General features: G+C 36.6%; 1 protein-coding gene across 3 annotated transcripts in view; it reads right to left on the bottom strand.

The window, feature by feature from the left end:
- Window positions 1-18641, bottom strand: part of LOC120543163 (bifunctional heparan sulfate N-deacetylase/N-sulfotransferase 1) — a 247751-nt gene that overhangs the window by 106882 nt on the left and 122228 nt on the right. For 2 of the 3 annotated variants that reach the window (XM_039776066.1, XM_039776065.1), the window contains one exon: window positions 6924-6992. The gene's annotated coding sequence lies outside the window, so the exon portion shown is untranslated. Of the gene's footprint in view, window positions 1-6923; window positions 6993-7158; window positions 7349-18641 lie in introns of those variants that run through there. The other variant, XM_039776067.1, reaches the window with a different exon arrangement.

Genomic DNA, 18641 nt, shown 5'->3' with positions numbered 1-18641 from the left:
TTGTGTCAAAACTGAGGCTCCATGGTGTGCAGTAACTGTAGGAAATTTATCAATGGAGGTTTATTTCTGCCTCCTCTAAATCAAACTATCCATAGTTTCTTGTACCTTGATGTCTCTTATATTTCCAAATTATTCTTGGTTTATTTAAATTAGTGCCTCCTGCAACATTCCTTTGAGGCCAGGTATAGTGATCTTTTTACTATATACTTAAATATATGTGTATGTGAATTCTAATGTTTCTGTTCAAAATGTGCAAATCTATGTATTTACTCAGAGTCTGACAAAAATTAATATCAGAATATAAACAACACACACAGAACAAAAACCAACCCACCTAGAACCATGGACATCTTACTAGTATCATAGGCCCCCAAGAAAAGTAGTGCACTGGGGTTCTTGTTTTGATAGCAAAACAGAAACATACATAGACATCAGAAACATCATGGGCCCCTATGCTCACTGTGCCCATACATTAAGATGGGCCTACTAAGAGCCACCATACTTATCCAGAATGGTTAGACTAAGAACACATTCATTTATCCCAAAGGGGAAAATATATCATTATACTGTATCATTCTACATTCAAGTTCTCTGCCATTCATACAAATTATACAAAACCCGTGTGAATATAAACAGTAATATAGAGTATGAATAAACTAAGGAACAAATGTCTGTTATCTGTATAAAATTAAACTGAATAAATACAACTGCTTAGGAACCCAAAACAACTGTGATAGAAGGTCTGGCCCTCCTATGACTCTTAGTTGGACTAAGTGGGTTTAAAGGAATACTCCACCCAAAAATGACATTTTTATTATATTACTTCTACTAGTTTATAGTGATGGCCAAGAAAAAAGTTCAATCTTATATCTTCATACAGAAAGGAGATACATTTCTGATATAACAGGGGTCTAAGATGACTAATGCTGGATAATCAATCAATCAATCAACATTTATTTATATAGCACATATTCATACAAAAAAATGTAGCTCAAAGTGCTTTACAAAATGAAGAATAGAAAAATAGAAGACTCAATAAAAAATAAACATAAGTCAACATTAATTAACATAGAATAAGTAAGGTCCGATGGCCAGGGTGGACAGAAAAAACAAAAAAAAAAAAACTAATAAACATTATTATATTATGATAATCAGCAAAATATAACACAAAAACAGTGAGGAGGTTGGGGGGAAAAGACATTATTAATTTAAAAATATTCTGGATGCCATGTTATTCAGTTATATACTTACTAGTGATCAAAAATGGAATGCGCTCGTGGGCACCCAAACATATGAACTGAAGACTCACTTCATTCCTGGCCCAGTAACAGCTTATTCATTAGCTAACATTGTGTTTCACAAAACATAAAAAGAAATTAACAAAGCATGCACTGAGAGACATGTAAGACTAAACATTAGATGTTAAAGAAAAGCCATTGAAAACATTATCAGAAAGAGAACATGCCTCAAATCAGGTCAGGTGAGGTTGGGGAGCATGTTCTGGTACAGCTTGTTGCCGCACCCACCACATGACGAAACAGCTTGTGATCAGGGTTGGCAATTACCCAGGCAGTCACACTGTCCAGTCCCACCCTCCAGAAATGACCATCTATCTGCTGCAGCCATGTGTTACATGGGTGTCCCCTTGGCCTGGTCCAGCTGCTCAGGTCCTCAACAATGAGGATCCTGCCAGCCGGATTACTCTCACAATGCAGGTAATTTGCCTCATTCAGGACTCCATGAGCAACCGCTCATTCGACACAAAGTCAAACCAGCACTACCCAAGGATTCTCCAAGCAGACACAGTACCGAAGGAGTCCAGTCTTCATCTCAGGTCACTGGACAGCATCCACATCTCGCAACCATATAGCAAAACAAGAAGCACCAGGACTCTAAAGACTTGGACCTCCGTCCTTTTACAAAGATATTAAAGCACCACACACCCCTTTCCAGAGACCTCATGACCCCCCATGCTCTCCCAAACTGTCTACAGACTTCATAGGAATAGTCTCCAAAGTCATAAATGTCGCTGCCGAGGTAAGTAAACCTCTCAACAAGGTCAGCACCCTCTCCACAGACAGACACACTGCTGATGGCTGTACCAAAGAGGTCTTTAAAAGCCCAAACACTCTGACTCCACGCTCAGTCCCTCAAGAGTCACGATCAGAGTTTCCACTAACTCTGCAAACGTAACCACATCATTGGCAAATTCAAGATCAGTGAATCTCTCTTCACCAACAGATTCTCCACAGTCTCTGGACCCCACGACCCTGCCCAACACCCAGTCCATACAAGCACTGAACAGAGTAGAACAAGAACAACTCTGATGAGCCCCAGAATCAACTGTGAAAAAACACAGAGGTTCTGCCTCCACTCTGCACAGCACTCACAGTAAAAGTGTACAGGCCGGCCATGATATCTAGCAACTTTGAGGGGACCCTGAAAAGTCTCAGGATGTCCCACAGGGCAGCTTGATCAACTGAGTCAAATGCATTATGAAAATCAACACAGTCGGCAAAGTAACTCTGCTGATATTCACATTTACGCTCCATGAGAACCCTCAGTGCCAGGATGCAGTCAATGGTAGATTTCTTAGGCGTAAAACCAGAGTGCTCTGGTCACTGGTAGATGAGCAAATGATCACGGATCCTATTGAGGATGACCCTAACAAGGACCTTCCCCAGCACCAAGAGCAGTGTTATCCCCCTGTAGGTGCCGCATTTCAGGCGATCACCCTTTCCTTCCCAAACAGGGATGACAAGTCCAGTTTTCCAGTCAGTTGGGATGATGCCCATCTCCCAAATGGAGGCAAAGATTGCTTGCAATGCCAGGAGGACAGCCTTACCACTAGCCTGGGCTATGTTCACCACAGATATCAGAGATCCCTGCAGCCTTCCCTACCCACAGTTGGTTCACTACCTGTGCAATCTCAGTTAGATTGGGTGGTTCACAGCTAATTCAAGGAGTGGCCTCAAGAACCGTGGACCCAGAAATATCCAATGTCCTAGCTAGAGAATCAACTTTAAACAGCTGCTCAAAGTAAGCAGCCCAGCAGGTCACAACTTCAGTGTCATCCATAAGGATTGTTCCATCAGCTGCCTCAACTGCGACTTTCCAAGGAATATATTCGGATATGCGTAATGCTTTGATTCCTCTGTAAACAAGACGAGGGTCAATAGACTATAGACAGTGTATCACTTGCTCACTGATTCCTCTAATAAATGTCTCCTTATCTGCCCTCAGAGATGTCCTTCTCAGTGCCCAGCACAGACCAGAGTTGTCATCAAACTGTGCACTTTGACGCCTCTTGATGATATACAGGGTGCCCTGTGAAATGAAACGCCTCCTTCTGAGAACATTAAGGCTTCATCCTTGTTCATATCAAGAGACTTAAACAAGCAGAAGGCCAATTCACCCATGCAGTTTCACAGTCTGCTGCTAAACAATTCCATGGAACCTCAGTCAGTTGAAGGTCAGCGCTATATATGTAAATTAAACAACGGGAAGCAGAACTGCAATTCAAATGTTTGTTCACATCTGAGCATGCTCCATTTTCATTCAAGAGAGTGTTTTCTGAAGGTGGTTTATTTAACAATATTCTAGTAAACATTTCGGATGTTATGAACACACAACTGGACGACTTGATATATGGATTATGTGACACAAGTAACATATATTAAGGACGTTTATGACATTATTTGCTTTTTTTGGTCACCATAGATGTATATTACATCAGAAACTTTGTTATCTTTGTTGTCCATGAAAAAATGGGATTAACATTATTCTTTGGAAATTACTACAAACTACATTGGGTAAGTAACAAGTTAAAAATATATATATATCATTTTTGGGTTGAATATTTCTTTGACAAAGTTACACTCACCTATGTTTACCATGTTCCTCATGTTCTCCCACAATTCATGTGTTATTGACCCTTGTGTGAGTTTTCTGATTGTAACCTACTGTACTTCTTACAAAGGTTTTGCTTCCAAGCATACTTAGTCTCCTCTAATTCTGCCAAAATTATGATTTTCCACAAATTGTCTGTTTTAGTTATGGCTAAATAAATTTGTAAGATTTTCTTATCCACTACATTCTGGCTGCTGTACACTAGGCTCACCGATGATATCTCTGCCATAGTTTAGAAAGACCCAAGTATACTCAGAGGTGAGCACCTCTCTCCTCTCAGCATTACACAATACGTGTACACAGTCTTGGTTATTAGGTAAAAATACATTTTCCTAACTATAAAAATTAGCTGTGAAGAACTGTATTTCTGATTAAATAAAAAAAAGAACTAAAAAATCCACATTTTAATGATGTATGTATTGTAATTCTGTTCAATTTTCCATAAAAAGCAATTTACTGTATACAAAGCACAGACCCACAGTGCTTACACAGGCATGTAAACCTAATATGGTAAAATTAAAATACATAACCATAAAACATTTAAACACAAACAAACATTGCTTAAAATGAGGAAAATCTTTATTTAAAAAGAGAAAAGATCCAAAGTATGTCAGGTCATAGGTCACTGCAGAAATTAAAAATCGCCTCTTAAAATTAGTGTTATATTTTAACTGGCACATTAATGTGTCCTAGCACATTATATGGAGAGGGCACTAAGAATTAAATGAATTGAAAACTTTTTCTTTAACCAAAATAAAATCCTACCAAATTTACTAATAATTTAGTCAAAATATCAAAAAGACCAAACATAAGTAAATGTAAAAGAGATCAGAAACTTGAGCAAAAGGATTCCTGTGCCTAAAATTAACTAGTGGACATCAAAGAAACAGTAATATTCCAAAACAAAGACTTAATCTAGACATTACGGAGCTTCTTTTTATGATCTGCGCATAAGAACAAACAGAGATTTAGCAAAGTAAAGTCATCAACTGCATGACCTTATGTTACTATTGTATAAATATCTTTAAGCTCTCAAAAATGCAGCACCATCTGGCTTTAAAGGATATATACTCAATACAGGAACTGATAGCACATCAAAGTACTGTACTTTATAAAAAATGCAGGAGCATTAGTTGACCCCATTGAACCTTAAATGTCTAAAAAGATGGTTCTCTTTGTTCTTTAGAACATCAACAATGAACCCTCACACCCCTGAGGCCGAGAACTCCAACATCCTTAGAGAACAGATTCTTGCCTTCTTTGCGGCTATGGGAATTCCTCTCACGTATCGGATGCTGTTACAGAACATACATACATGCTGAAATGTGAGCTACGGATTGTGGGTTTTGTTACAAAGATGGACATTGATAAATGAGGGTGATGGACTTTTAGCATCACACTCCACACCATTTATTGACTGCTGCCTTTTTTTATTATACTATTGATCACTGATAAGGAAATGCTAGGATAGGATGACCACAAAAGGAAAAAATAAGAGTCAATTGACAGTTTCAACAAATTTTACTTAACCTAATCCCTTGGTATACAGTTGCAAGTCTATACAAGTAATAATTTCTTTGTCCCAATGTTAATATAATAAAGTACTAAACCATATTTCAAAAAGAAGAAAATAAATGAGCATACCGCCATATTTTTGAAAAATTACTAATATTTTTACCTATTCTCTACTACAATTTAACTCATTATTCTTTTTCTTCAACTCACTTTGTCTGTTTATTATTTTGGAAGCTACAAGCTACCTTGACGACATCTGTTGAAGGGCAGGAAAAAAGGTTAAAAGAATGGAGCCTTTTCAGTTTAAGCAAAAAAAGATTAAGATGAGACATAACTGAAGTGTTTAAAATTATGAAGGGAATTAGTCCAGTGGATCGAGGCTGTGATTTTAAAATGAGTTGGAAACTTGTTAAAGGTGAATTTCACACTAACATTAGGAAGTGTTTCTTCACACAGATACATGGAATCTGTGTGGTAGACAGTAGGACTTTAGAGACTTTTAAAACTCAACTAGATGTTTTTTGAAAGAATTAAGTGAACAGGACTGGTGAGCTTTGTTGGGCTGAAAGGCCCTTCTAAATTGTTCTAATTTCAGTTTCTCAGACAACTCTTGGTTCCTCACACGCACCTTAAACTCCCTGTAATTGTACTAAATAATAAAGTCCAATCTGTCCATTGATGAGCATCATTTGAAACTACACTATACGGAAGACATTGAAAGCACTTGTTAACCGTGTTTTGCACTATAAACTGCACCAGAATTCCATCAAATCTACAAATATATTAAGTAAATGCTACTACGGAAGGAAAGGAAACTCCATAATGCAGGCTTCCAATTTAAGCCTTTTCTGTAACAAATTCCACAAACTATACACAAATGAAAAACTGGTCTTAATTATCTACACATGGACTGCACTGGAAGGCAAGGCACACAGCATCTTATAATACATACAAGTTTTAAATCATATCAACATTCTACCCAACAGTACCTTAGTAACTGGCGTATGAAAGCTAGAGGCACTTGTCTATCGAAACAGTACTGAAAACAGACAATCAAATGAATACAAGAAAAAACTTGACACCTGCCAAGGTTGAAAAGCACACAGCTTTTTGAAACAGGTGAGATCTATACTGACAAGATGTAGATAGTAGACACTCCGGAACAAATAACTGTAACTGATGGAACAGGATCAAGTAGGCAGTTACAATGCCTTCAGCTTTATTTAAATATAATCTGAAGATTCATTATGTTAGCACAATAAACCAATGCAGCATTGTTTGTTTATATATTATATATACACAGTATATATATATATATATATATATATATATATATATATATATATATAGTGTTATATATGCACAGACATTTAGATTTAGTAAAGTCTTGATATACAAGACTAAAAGAGCAATAGATGCACTTTTGCAGAACCTATACTAAAGTGTCACTGAAAAATAAATACTAAGTGTAAAGTGAAGTACTTAAATTTAAACTTTACCTTAAGTGCACTCTGCCAAAATTTCCAGAAGCTGTAGTTGACAACAGCTGGCCCAACACAAGAGAAAACCTAGAAAAATATGAAAATAACTGTTAAACTAAAGTGTCAGGACTTTCCTATAAACTGCCTAGTTACAGTTACTTGATGAGAGCAGTTTTTTTTTTTTTGTCACAAGCAAAAAAATCATCACAGACCACTTGGAGAAGAATAGTCTCTTTAAGTGTAATAACATTACCTTGCCTTCTTATTAGTGAATAAGGTGGTACGGACTTAACTGCAATGTACTGGACTGCTGAAAGCAAACATGAATCTCAAAAGCATTTGAGTGAAAAGATAAATCCCAGCACTAATCCAGTCACACCTGATGAGCAATTTATTTTCCAATTAAAAACCTTAAAAAATACAAGATTGCTATTGCAGTGGATAGTTTTGGACTCCTCTTCTGATTTACGTTTAACTGCTTCTTCCAGATCCTTTTGATTTTCTTTTAAGGAACCCTGCTGTTCAGATTGATGAGCAGTCTTCAACTCTCACTATTAAAAGGAGAAATAAAAATGAGCCAGCAGCACAGACCAGCCTCATTACAGCTCTTGGGCCTCTCTAACCTTCGGACTCTCAGTATCTATTTTTTTTTTTTTGTTGACCTTTGTACTCTCATCCTATTTTGTTTCCTTATTAAATAAACACTTCTGCTCTTCAGTTTGTCTTTATTTCATAGGCATACATGGTACCTAAAAGATAATCGTTCCACCTGTGAATGCTTCTTCAACCATTTCACATTACACAGTTTTACCATGGTCGAATACAAGTGTGTATATAAAAATAGGAAGATGTTTTGGTAACTAAAAATAAAAAGAATAAAAAGCAATGTTATATGCTGATTAGTACATTTTGTTTGATACCTAGGCATACAATTTATTCTCAGTCAGCCTTGCCTGGTGGCAATTTATTCACAGCAATTGTAATCCAGTCTCCATTAAAGTGAGCCTTCAGTTTTTAGTGTGAAGAGCCACTATGATCAAATACAAGCATGGTTCAACCTGAACAAAAAAATTGGAGTGGGGAGGAGAAAAAATAAACCATAAAACTAATTAAATACAAAAAAACAAAAAAAACAAACAAACATTAAAGTACCAATACTGCACCTTTATGGAATTTATGAAGCACAGATGACTTGCAAGTCTAAACAATGTTAAACACACAAGGTAACTGTGAAAACTGCCACTTTATTATTTACATTTATATGTCGTTATCAAACACAGAAGGCAGACTCATCTTTGTAACACAGAAACACTAACACTTTTATGATTCACACTAAAGGCAGTCTTGGCAAAATAAAATGTCTAATGGGTTACACAAGCTCAAAGCAGTTACATTTTCTCAGGTTTCAAATCAAGTTCCCAAAGGCTATCCAAACGTGAGTTGATAACAGTGGAAAGAAATCATTTTTTTTTTTATTTCATACCACACCTTTCATAAAGCACAACATTACAAAGCACCTTACAAACAAACCAGGTGAATAGTTTAAAGTAACAAGATTGTTCAAATTAGGGCAAATTACAAAGAAGTAAACCAAGAGAGTAAACAAGAACTTAGAGCACAAAAGAGTAGGCTGACAATAAATGCTGACAACATGGCAGTGAAAGGTTTAAAACAGCCAGAAAACAAGATTCAAAAAAGAGAACACTGTGAGAGAAAAGTTGAGCTTTTAAAAAGAGATTAAGCTTTTAGTTTTCAGGTGACTACGAGTGAAGTCCTCATCAGATAATCTAGCATTTTATAATCACACATGCTATTAGTAAGCACCTTTCAAGACCCTGGAGGATATCATACATAAATATTTTAAAACAAAAATAGAAGAAGAATAAAACAAATAAACACGATGGTCAAAATTAAAAAAGATAAATAAGATGATGAGGATTGTAAAATACATTCAGCACATATGGCTTTAAAAGCAACAACTGTCCTAGTGTGTGGATATAAACACAGGAAATTTCAGTTTCTGTATTACATCTCGCCTGAAGAAGGGGCCTGAGTTGCCTCGAAAGCTTGCATATTGTAATCTTTTTAGTTAGCCAATAAAAGGAGTCATTTTGCTTGGCTTTTCTCTACAAAGCAACAAATGAAGAAGACTTTCTTAAAGAGGCAGAGGAGTTTCATAATCTGGAACCTGCAGAACTAATAGCTCAATCACCCAGTGATCGGCATTTAGCATGCGGGACAACACGATAATCAACACTGAATGAGCTTAAGATGCATAGTACTGAAACATGTTTGAAATATAGATAGGGCTATTACTATTGCTAGAGCTGTACTGTATATCTTAAAACAACAGTGTTATAAGAGATCCAATATTTAACAGGCAGCCAGTGAAAGGAAATCAGCAAAGTGGTTATACAGTATATTTCTAAGATTTAGCACATGCAGATGTTGTAGTCTAGCAGCATGATAAATGAGAAAAGGTCTGATTCATGAGATTTTCTTCAGCTGAAAGAAAGCATATCTGGTAACATTTTAAACACGAGGCTTAAGTGACAGACTGAAATCTAAAACAACCCCCAATTCCTGAATTCCAAGAATGGTGCAACCATTAATATTAATGCCAAAGTCACCAGTGGAATTAAGAAGAGTCTTAGTAGCTATCAGTAACTCCTCTATCTTGTCTTCATTAGGTTTTAATAGTTATGAAAAAGAAAATAAAAACACTAGAGGAGTATAACAAAAATTAAACCAATAAATATTATATTCACTGAAGTTCGCAATATTACATGAGGCTTTACAGAGTAATCAAGAATACAATACAAACCTATGACAATGTAACATACAATTCAAGTCCAAGAAAAATTAAACGAAACTGCTTGCGGATATTTTGCAATCAAGTTAAAATATAGTAAAACGACATGAATGTAAGGCAGAGTAAGTTGGAAGTAAGAGTTGATAGACAGTTTAAGAACACTAAGCCCAAGAGTGTCAAAGAGTGTAGATTTTACAAACATGGCTCCATGAAGCCGAAATATATCTCCTACTTTTTCCAGCTAGGAACAGCAATTAGATTACACTATAGTACAAAACCATAACAGTCTATTAAGAGATAAGAGGTATAAAGGTGTCTTCTGTACAGCTGACTCCACGAGATGGTGAGAGAAAAGGCCACTGTCCTAGTCAGTTCAAGTAGAGCCATATCAGCAGTACAGTCAAGACAAGTAATCCCAGAGCCCTCTGTGGTCTGGCAAGTAAGTCCCCTGACACAGAAAGATGGACACACACACTAATTCGAAAACGTGTAACTGACACTTGCCCTTTAAATTCATTACCACAGAATGGCTAAAATATAATTATTAATTTTGACATGAACTACAATTTCATCTATGCCAATGACTTGGCAAAATAAAAAGATTGTAAAAACAAATACAAAAACAAAGCCAAACACAACTTCTATGAGAAAAAATACAGTCCTGTCTCTTATTCAAAAAGATTTGTTACAACCTAACAATATTAGGAAAAAAAAGGGATTATGGCAAACTTAAAAAATGTTATGACATTAGCTTCAAAACTGCAGGGGACTGATTATAAAATGCACTCGTGGTAGCATTTGGTATGTAGTGCCTTATTTAATTTCACTAATTGTATTGACCAGGACAATCTGACAAACAGCCCTTAATTATTTTTTGAAGCTAAAACATTCCTCTATTTATTACAGGGCTGCAGACTGCCAAAGCCTCATTCTAAAGCATCATATTAAACCGTAACCCTAACACTGTCCACTATCTGCACCCAGATATGGCCCACATGAGGACAACGCACAAGGCCAAGGGAGAATCCCCAGGAACTTAGAGGCAAGGAAGCTATTTCCCAGAACCTAACCCTAACTCAGAGCCTACAGGGGCAGGGGAGCATAGATAATGAGGTTCAAGCATCAATCCAATTCCAAGCCTAATCCAATTCCAAGGCCCACAAAGCCACAGCAGAGGCCGGAGAAAGACAGCAAACAAGTATCCACCATATGTAACCAGATATGGCCCTTGTAATATCTGCTGGGATAAGGGGTGATGGCTCCAAGTTTGGATGGATAGTGCCTTCTGCCTTCCTAACCACTCGCCTGGGCATTCTGGAGAAAAGGTTGGGAATGGTGGTTTCACAAAATCCTAACCATTTCAAATGTTGAACAGAATGCCAAGACAAATTCTGGCACTTACAGTTAACTCATTCATGCCAGGCCATCTCTTTTCATCCACCCGGCCAGGCCATTTTATTGATTATTTATGCCCTAGAAATGTAACAATAAACAAAACACTGGGCAAAAACAAAATGTATGTGGTGAACATGTCAAAATTATTCACAGACAGTGTCCAGGGCTGATAGTCAATCTTACTGGAAGGGGGTTTAATAGTGATATGTAAATTTAAGTTTTCTTGGCATTGAGCTTTATCCACTTTAGGAAAATAATGGGTCAGGGACTATCCCGTCAGAATCCAAAACAAGGTAGGACAACAGCAGGACACTATCATGAAAATGCCTAAACTTCTTTATACTGGGCCCGGTTAACTACTATTCATAACTTTGGGCCACCAAATGAAACTGGGGCAGACAGATAAACCCCACATAGATATGGTTGAAAAATGCAAAGTCCACGTTGACGGCAACTGGGCTGGCATCCGTATGCTATACCCGATGAGATACTATAAATACAATTCATACTAATTTGAAATTGACCATTTGAGACATTCACAAAAAAATAACTAAATGCACAACTGCATAAATGAATGCAATATGACCTGAAGAGAAGATCTGGTTAAACATACCATGAGGAATAGAAAAAATTATTAATAAAGCATTAAGTGTGAGTTCTTTAATAACTTTTCTTTACATTTACTTTTAGTTTAAATCTTGTGTTGCATGAAACCTACAAGACTCATAAAAACTAGCAGTCTAGAAATGGGTGGATGTTTAATTTAATCCAGATGGATGATGCCATTACTCTGGTATAGCAAGTTCACATTCAAGGTCTGGGATATGCTACTGAGCCTCGACTCCCAAAAAACATTGTTTTTCCATGGAAACCCATAACAAAAAACCCTGCCTTATTATTATAGTTGTCAATGGAAACATCTGCAAAGAGATTATAGTTAGCTATATGAATAACAATAACTGTCACTGTCCTTTCACACTTTTCCACAGTCAATGGTCTTAGTTGTGTTTTGCAATTAAAACTGGTGTCCCCTGACAACAATGTAGCAGTAAGCGTTGGGGACAGGAGAAAAACAGCACTTTGTTAAAATACTTCAACTTGAAACATAGAAGAGAGACTAAGGATCAAATCTATTCTAATCTCCGGGCAGATCTGTCAGGCATTCACAAACAGATTTCGGCATGGTCGAATGACTTAACTCTTTGCATTTTTGTGCCACTAAGATCAACATGTCTGCATAATGATAAACACTGTAATCACACAAGAAAAAAAATACTATATACATATTCTGTTTGATTGTCAATATATTTGTCAATACATTCTGAACAGTGGCAGCTCATAATAAAGTATAAAAGAATGATCACACAAAAAAAAACACAATACATACATTCAAGGGTTTTAGTTTTACATATAAAATGAAGATACGGGTTTTTTGTTCTATTACTCTGGACACAAAGCTAAAACAGACTTTGCCAATGATGGAGATCAACCAGATAATTCTCATCACCATCAGAGTGTGGTGCTATCTAAATGCACAAATCCATCAACTGTCTCTTCTAACCAGTCATTACTGATACCATTACTGGTAAATCAGCAGTGAGCTTGTACAGCTTGAACATTCGTGGTTATGTGTGCTTTGTTTCCTCTATGGCAATACCATTTTGTTAAGCCAAGCCAGGTTTAGTCTGACACATGAAATAACGATCATAATGGTGATTCTGTCTCCGTCACAGGCATACAGATGACCCTGATAGAGCCGCTTTACCTACCAGAGGAAACAAATGCACTGTGATTTTCAGGTTGCTTTGTATAAAACTTTCAATAAAAAAATTAACATGAAAATGTCAATGCCCAAAAACAACACAGTATTAACTCTCCATTTTTAAATTATAATCTTAGATTAGCTCATAAAATAATAAAGAGTTTGCATTTTTCTTCCCTTTATTAAGTCTCACATAACACTAAAATTTAACTATAGAAAATCCGCAGCAGCTTTCATTAACATCCATTTTATCTGACAAATAAAATGCTTTAAGTTTGAAAGATTACATGACATGGCATATTATTTGAATACATATTTGACAGAATCAAACACCCAAAAGGATCTAACACAGGACTAGGCACCAGTCGTTCACATTGCTGAATCACACCTACACTCTCTTTTCACTTGCAAAGCAAAAATATCGATAGCCAAAAATTAAATAAAATTTTATATCAAGATACCCTTAACAGTGGCAGACATGATCGAGACCAGGATTGGACAAACCTGTCATCAATCACCACAATTGTCAAAAGTGCCCTGAAAGATTATCAGATGTGTTGACTCCAACAATAAATTGCAACAAAACTTTTTACTAATGATGTATTCTGGTTACAACTAGACATTTTCTGTTCAGTACTCCCCTTCACTTCCTTCCTCAACATTCAACATCATCTCCGCCTTCAGTTTCTTTGGAGGGGTGTTGTCTATAATTTTACATTTTTCCAAGTGTGCATTTGTATCAGTTTCATATATGCGCTTTTCAAATTTTTTCCCTTTTCAGTTACTCTTTTTTAATTGTTAAAAATGTTTAATTTCCTCCACCTAGACATGGATAAGTAGGGTGATTTTGAAAACTGGGCAATTTAAAATTTTCGTCTATGTTGGGATCACCGTGGGTGTGTGAATCAATAGCCCTTACAATGGGGTTCATCAAGTCAAACTACAGACCTCAAACAGCTGATGTCAATTTACAAACACAGCTGCAACGTGCATTGAGTTCAGATATTCAGTCAATATTTCTGCAGCTTGTTAGGCAAAAGAATTGTCAAATTTTGCATTAAACTTTCTCATTTGTTCAGTCTGAACACTGCATCTAAGACAGCTGTAGATGAGCCATTAAAATGTACGTGTTTTGAATAAGTTTACTCAGACTGTGGTTTCTTTATTTCAGGTTTATTAACTTCATTTCTCAATTAGAGTGCCAGTCCTGCCACCAAATGTAGGATTACTTGTTTTATTTTTCAGCATACAGTTAAACAAATTTATTCAGTGGTTTTAGAATTTATTACCCCTCCAGTGTTGTTCTGTTTTATGTTTATTTGAATTATAAATCAATTCTCTTTCAGTCAAAATTGTATTCTCTTTAGCATTTGGTCTTTGTGACGTAATCGGTGTTTATGCAATGAAACTTTAATTTCTGCAAGGACTACAGAAGCCTTTGAGTTTATATACAGTGAAGGTCTAGATCATACTATAGGTGAACAACTTATTTTACAATATTTCCACAGATTCATTTTATCTATACAATGCACTGCAAAAAAACTTCACACTGTTTCAGTGTAGTGCTGAGGTGTCACCCACTGCACTCGGGTCCCAAACCAGGTGGTTTCTTGTCTGGTGGTTGCTGCAACGCGCTATCAGCATATGCTCCCAACCTCTCTCTCTCTACAGAATTTGTTATTTCAAGGACCTGTACAGCACTCTGCATTTTGTGCAAAGTTAACTCCACAAAAATCATTTTATTATTCCGCAGCCGTAAATCAGCAGGCAGGGAAACAGTGCAGAGGTTTTTTAGTCCCAGATAATTTTTGAAACTAAAACAATAGTTAAGGAAGTAATACAAAGTAAGATAACTATTTGCATGAATTACATTTTTCAAAGAAGAAAATCCATCCATCTTCATAACCCATTTATCCAGGGCTGGGTTGTCAGGCAGCTACAGCCTACCCTAGCAGTCATGAGGAGCTAAGCAGGAACAGCCCTGTCCATCACAGGTTGAACAGACTCATACACAATCACACTCGGACCAATTTAGCAAAGCCAATCCAACTTAAAGTGCAAGTCTTTGGACTGTGGGAGGAAACAGAAAAGAAAATGATTCAGCACTCAACTTTAAAAAAGAAAGGGCAGTAACTAAGGCACAGCTTTAGGCTACAAAGAATGCAGACAAAAAATGGAATGACTAGGCAGATTGTCATATTGTGAGCAATGCTTTCTTTATAAATTCAACAAAATATGCATGCTTTTTTTGCTTTCTGAAATGTTCTATTGCCTATTGTGTTCAGAAAAGCACAGAGAGAGCTGAATGCTGTACTAGCACTATAAGATGAGACGATTTCAATTTTATAACTATTAATTGTGACACTTTAGTGTAGGTACTGTAAAAATGCATCGGTTATTTATTTACTACTAGGTAACAAGACCTTAACAAAAGCTTCTTTGGGTCTTCACAATACTTGCAAAGCATCAGTAAAGCGTTTATTCACCTATGCAATGTGACCTACTAACAAGAGGGGGCTTAAATGTAACACATTTCTCTTTTGTTATTACATACAGTATATAGCACACGACCTGTGAATCCTTCATATGAACAATTTCACCATCATGTCAATATGCCACACTGCACAGAGATGAATAACTTATACTGTATACTGATGTTTTGAAAGTGTTAATGAAGACCAAAAGAAGCCTTTGTTAAGGCCTTGTTACATAATAGGTGCATTTGTGTAGTACCTAAACTAAAGTGTTATCATAACATTTTGTAGGAAACAAATTACATGGTAAGACAGTATATTCAAAATTATAACCTTCCATTTATTTCTCAGTTTGGAGGACTCTTATAGAACAACACTGGGTTACAAATAAAGCCTGTAGGAGGTGGTAGCTCATCTTACTGTTCAGTCTTAAACACGCTAACATTCATCCAGCCACTTGGGGTGTGTGTGTGTGTGTTCAATCAGCCCAATAGTGTTGTCTCTGGACTGTGGGAATTACCCGTTTCTTATAATAAAAGATGAAAACAAGCAATAATATTCAAAGCAATTCAAAACTTAAACTATACGCAAAGTACAGTTCAAGTATTTCTTCATTTTTTGACTCTTGCTAAAATAGGAAGCTTGTCAGTTCTTCACTTGCATTGGCCCAGCAATTCAGAATATTGCACCTTCAGTTTACAATAGTGCTATAAGCCAAGTAAAGATAGGCTCTAAGCACTATGTAGGCGTTGGTGTTTTCTCTTCACAATATCACAGGTTTGCATGTTGTGAATATATATATTTTAATTAGAAGAAAATTGATCCGTTCCAAACTGTGGGATGAGAAAAGCTAACCAAGAAGTAGGACACAAATGGACAGATAAATCCATCTCAATCATTTACCGTTGCCACTTTTTATATGTCATATAGTCCACCATTTGTCTGTATGTTTCAGGTGCAATCATTATCCACAGAGAATTTTTATTTTAGTGTGCAAGACTAAAATGTTCACTCTACCCTTTATCAGCTGTTTAATCTCCACTCAGTGCCATGTAAACTATATTTTCACCCAGATCACTAGAAAATTGTTAAAGGGTTTGCCTTTTTGGACTAGAGGCATTTTGTTTTACCAACAGTAGATACAAATAATTCAAGTACAGTCTCAAGAACATTCCATGTGAATAGAAATGTGGACAGTTTGCTATCCTGTAACTAGAAATATTTCCTGCTATAATCTTTCTCTTCTACATTTCATCACACTGCAAAACAACATTGATATGTGCATGGTGATTTTCTTGCAATTCAACAATTAAGCATTTTTAACAATGGTAAAAGACAAGCATATTTAAAGAAAAAGTTTAAAGGTGTGCACCGATTTCACTGATTTAGTAACAATTTACTAAATGCATCCTGGTTGGAGGTTATCCATACCTGGTACTGAGTTACTAAACATTTAATATAATTTCCCTGCAAAAAACTATTTCAATTCTCCGTTAACAGTTTGTCACAGACTTAAAGCTTAAGAAGATGGAGAGTTACATGCCTTTTAGTCGGAAGGGGTGTCAAACTTGAAGTATGCAGTTGCTGAACTTAAGGTCACTTGAGGATGTAGGATTTCACTAGGAAATGTTCATTCTGAGACTTCACAATGACTATCTGGACAGAGTTTATCAGACTACATTACTGCCTCCTACTCTCCAAGATTATGAACATTATTAGGAAGCTAAAAAAAACTCCATCTGAACTAGTGCGGTGCTGAGGAATCACCCGTTGCATGGCTGCGCTCGGGTCCTAATCTGGGATCCTGAGTTGGTTTGTCGTGTGGTGGGTGCCGCAATGCACTGTATCAGTGCGTGCTCCTAACCCTCATAAAACTCATTGGAAAAAAGCAAGTAATGTGAGAGAGTCTTTACAGATAAAAAAATATTCATTGCTCACAGGTTGTGTAATATTATACTTACTTAGCTATGTGTTCTGTGGAAACACAGACTATTACATTGTAAGAAACAGCCTTATTGGCCACTTCAAATATGATGACTCAGTTTAATCTGTGACAAAGAATTCAACTGCAAACTCTAAGTACTCTTTTTATAATATCAGAAGACGGCAGGCAGTAAAAAGAAATGGGGTCTGGACTAAAACTCCATTCTATTTGGGCTATATATTGGAGAAAGGCTATTAGAATACTGGAACAAAAATTATCATTACTAATTAAATCTAAAAATGCATTACAACAACATAACTAAACGCAAACTAATATTAAAATCACATACTCAAAAACTAAAGTATTTGGAATAAAATAAAATAAAACGTGTAGAAACAAAAATGTGTTGGGTTTTTTTTTAATGTAAATCAGTTTCTAGTAGTCTGCTGTTGCCTGCCCCTGCTTTTTGACTAACTGGCTACGCACTACTGTAAGTGGCTATGTAGCCTAATGAGCGTAACAATTGTTGGCTAGCTAGAAAGTTAGTTATTTTTTTAACAAGGACACACAACAAATAAATGGTAAAAGATGGGATAATATTGTCTGAGAGTAACTTAGGTAATGCACATACAGTGACAAGTAGAACAGACACACTGGGTTTTAAAAAAACAAAACAAAACAAAAAAAAAAACACTAACCTAACAAAGAAAGAAAAATGACAGGCTATGTTGGTCAATATACTTATATTTCATGCCTGAAAAATGTTGCTGCCTGTTTGCCAATGGTGATCAAACTCAATAACAGACTACGTTGGTAGAGCTATTTATAGGAAGTGGAATGTCTACAAAGTTGTGTGAATTATTTGCTATCATTAAGTACTGTGGGGGCGGCACGGTGGCCCTGTGGGTAGCGCTGCTGTCTCTCAGTTAGGAGACCCGGGTTCTCTTCCCGGATCCTCCCTGCGTGGAGTTTGCATGTTCTCCCCGTGTCTGCGTAGGTTTCCTCCGGTTGCAGGTTAGGTGCATTGGCGATCCTAAATTGTCCTTGGTGTGTGTGGCGGGTGTGAGTGTGTGTGTGCCCTGCGGTGGGCTGACGCTCTGCACGGGCTTTGTTTCCTGCCTTGCGCCCGGTGTTGGCTGGGATTGGCTCCAGCAGACCCCGCGTGACATATATATAGTGGATTGGATAATGGATGGATGGAAAGTACTGTGAATTTCAAAAGTAAATGGCATGTGTCTTGAACAGACTTGACATTGGTACAATGTAAGTGAGATACATTATACAAATTGTCCAGAAGATATCTCTGAAGAATCCTCAGTTAAAAATGGTCAGTGCTCATGATTCCATATTCAGAAAGACACTGGTCAAA

The sequence above is a fragment of the Polypterus senegalus genome, chromosome 13, assembly GCF_016835505.1.
Source record: "Polypterus senegalus isolate Bchr_013 chromosome 13, ASM1683550v1, whole genome shotgun sequence".
In the NCBI taxonomy this organism is placed as follows: Eukaryota; Metazoa; Chordata; class Cladistia; order Polypteriformes; family Polypteridae; genus Polypterus; species Polypterus senegalus.
Note: the sequence above shows the minus strand (reverse complement) of the source record. Positions and strands in the feature narration are given on the sequence as shown.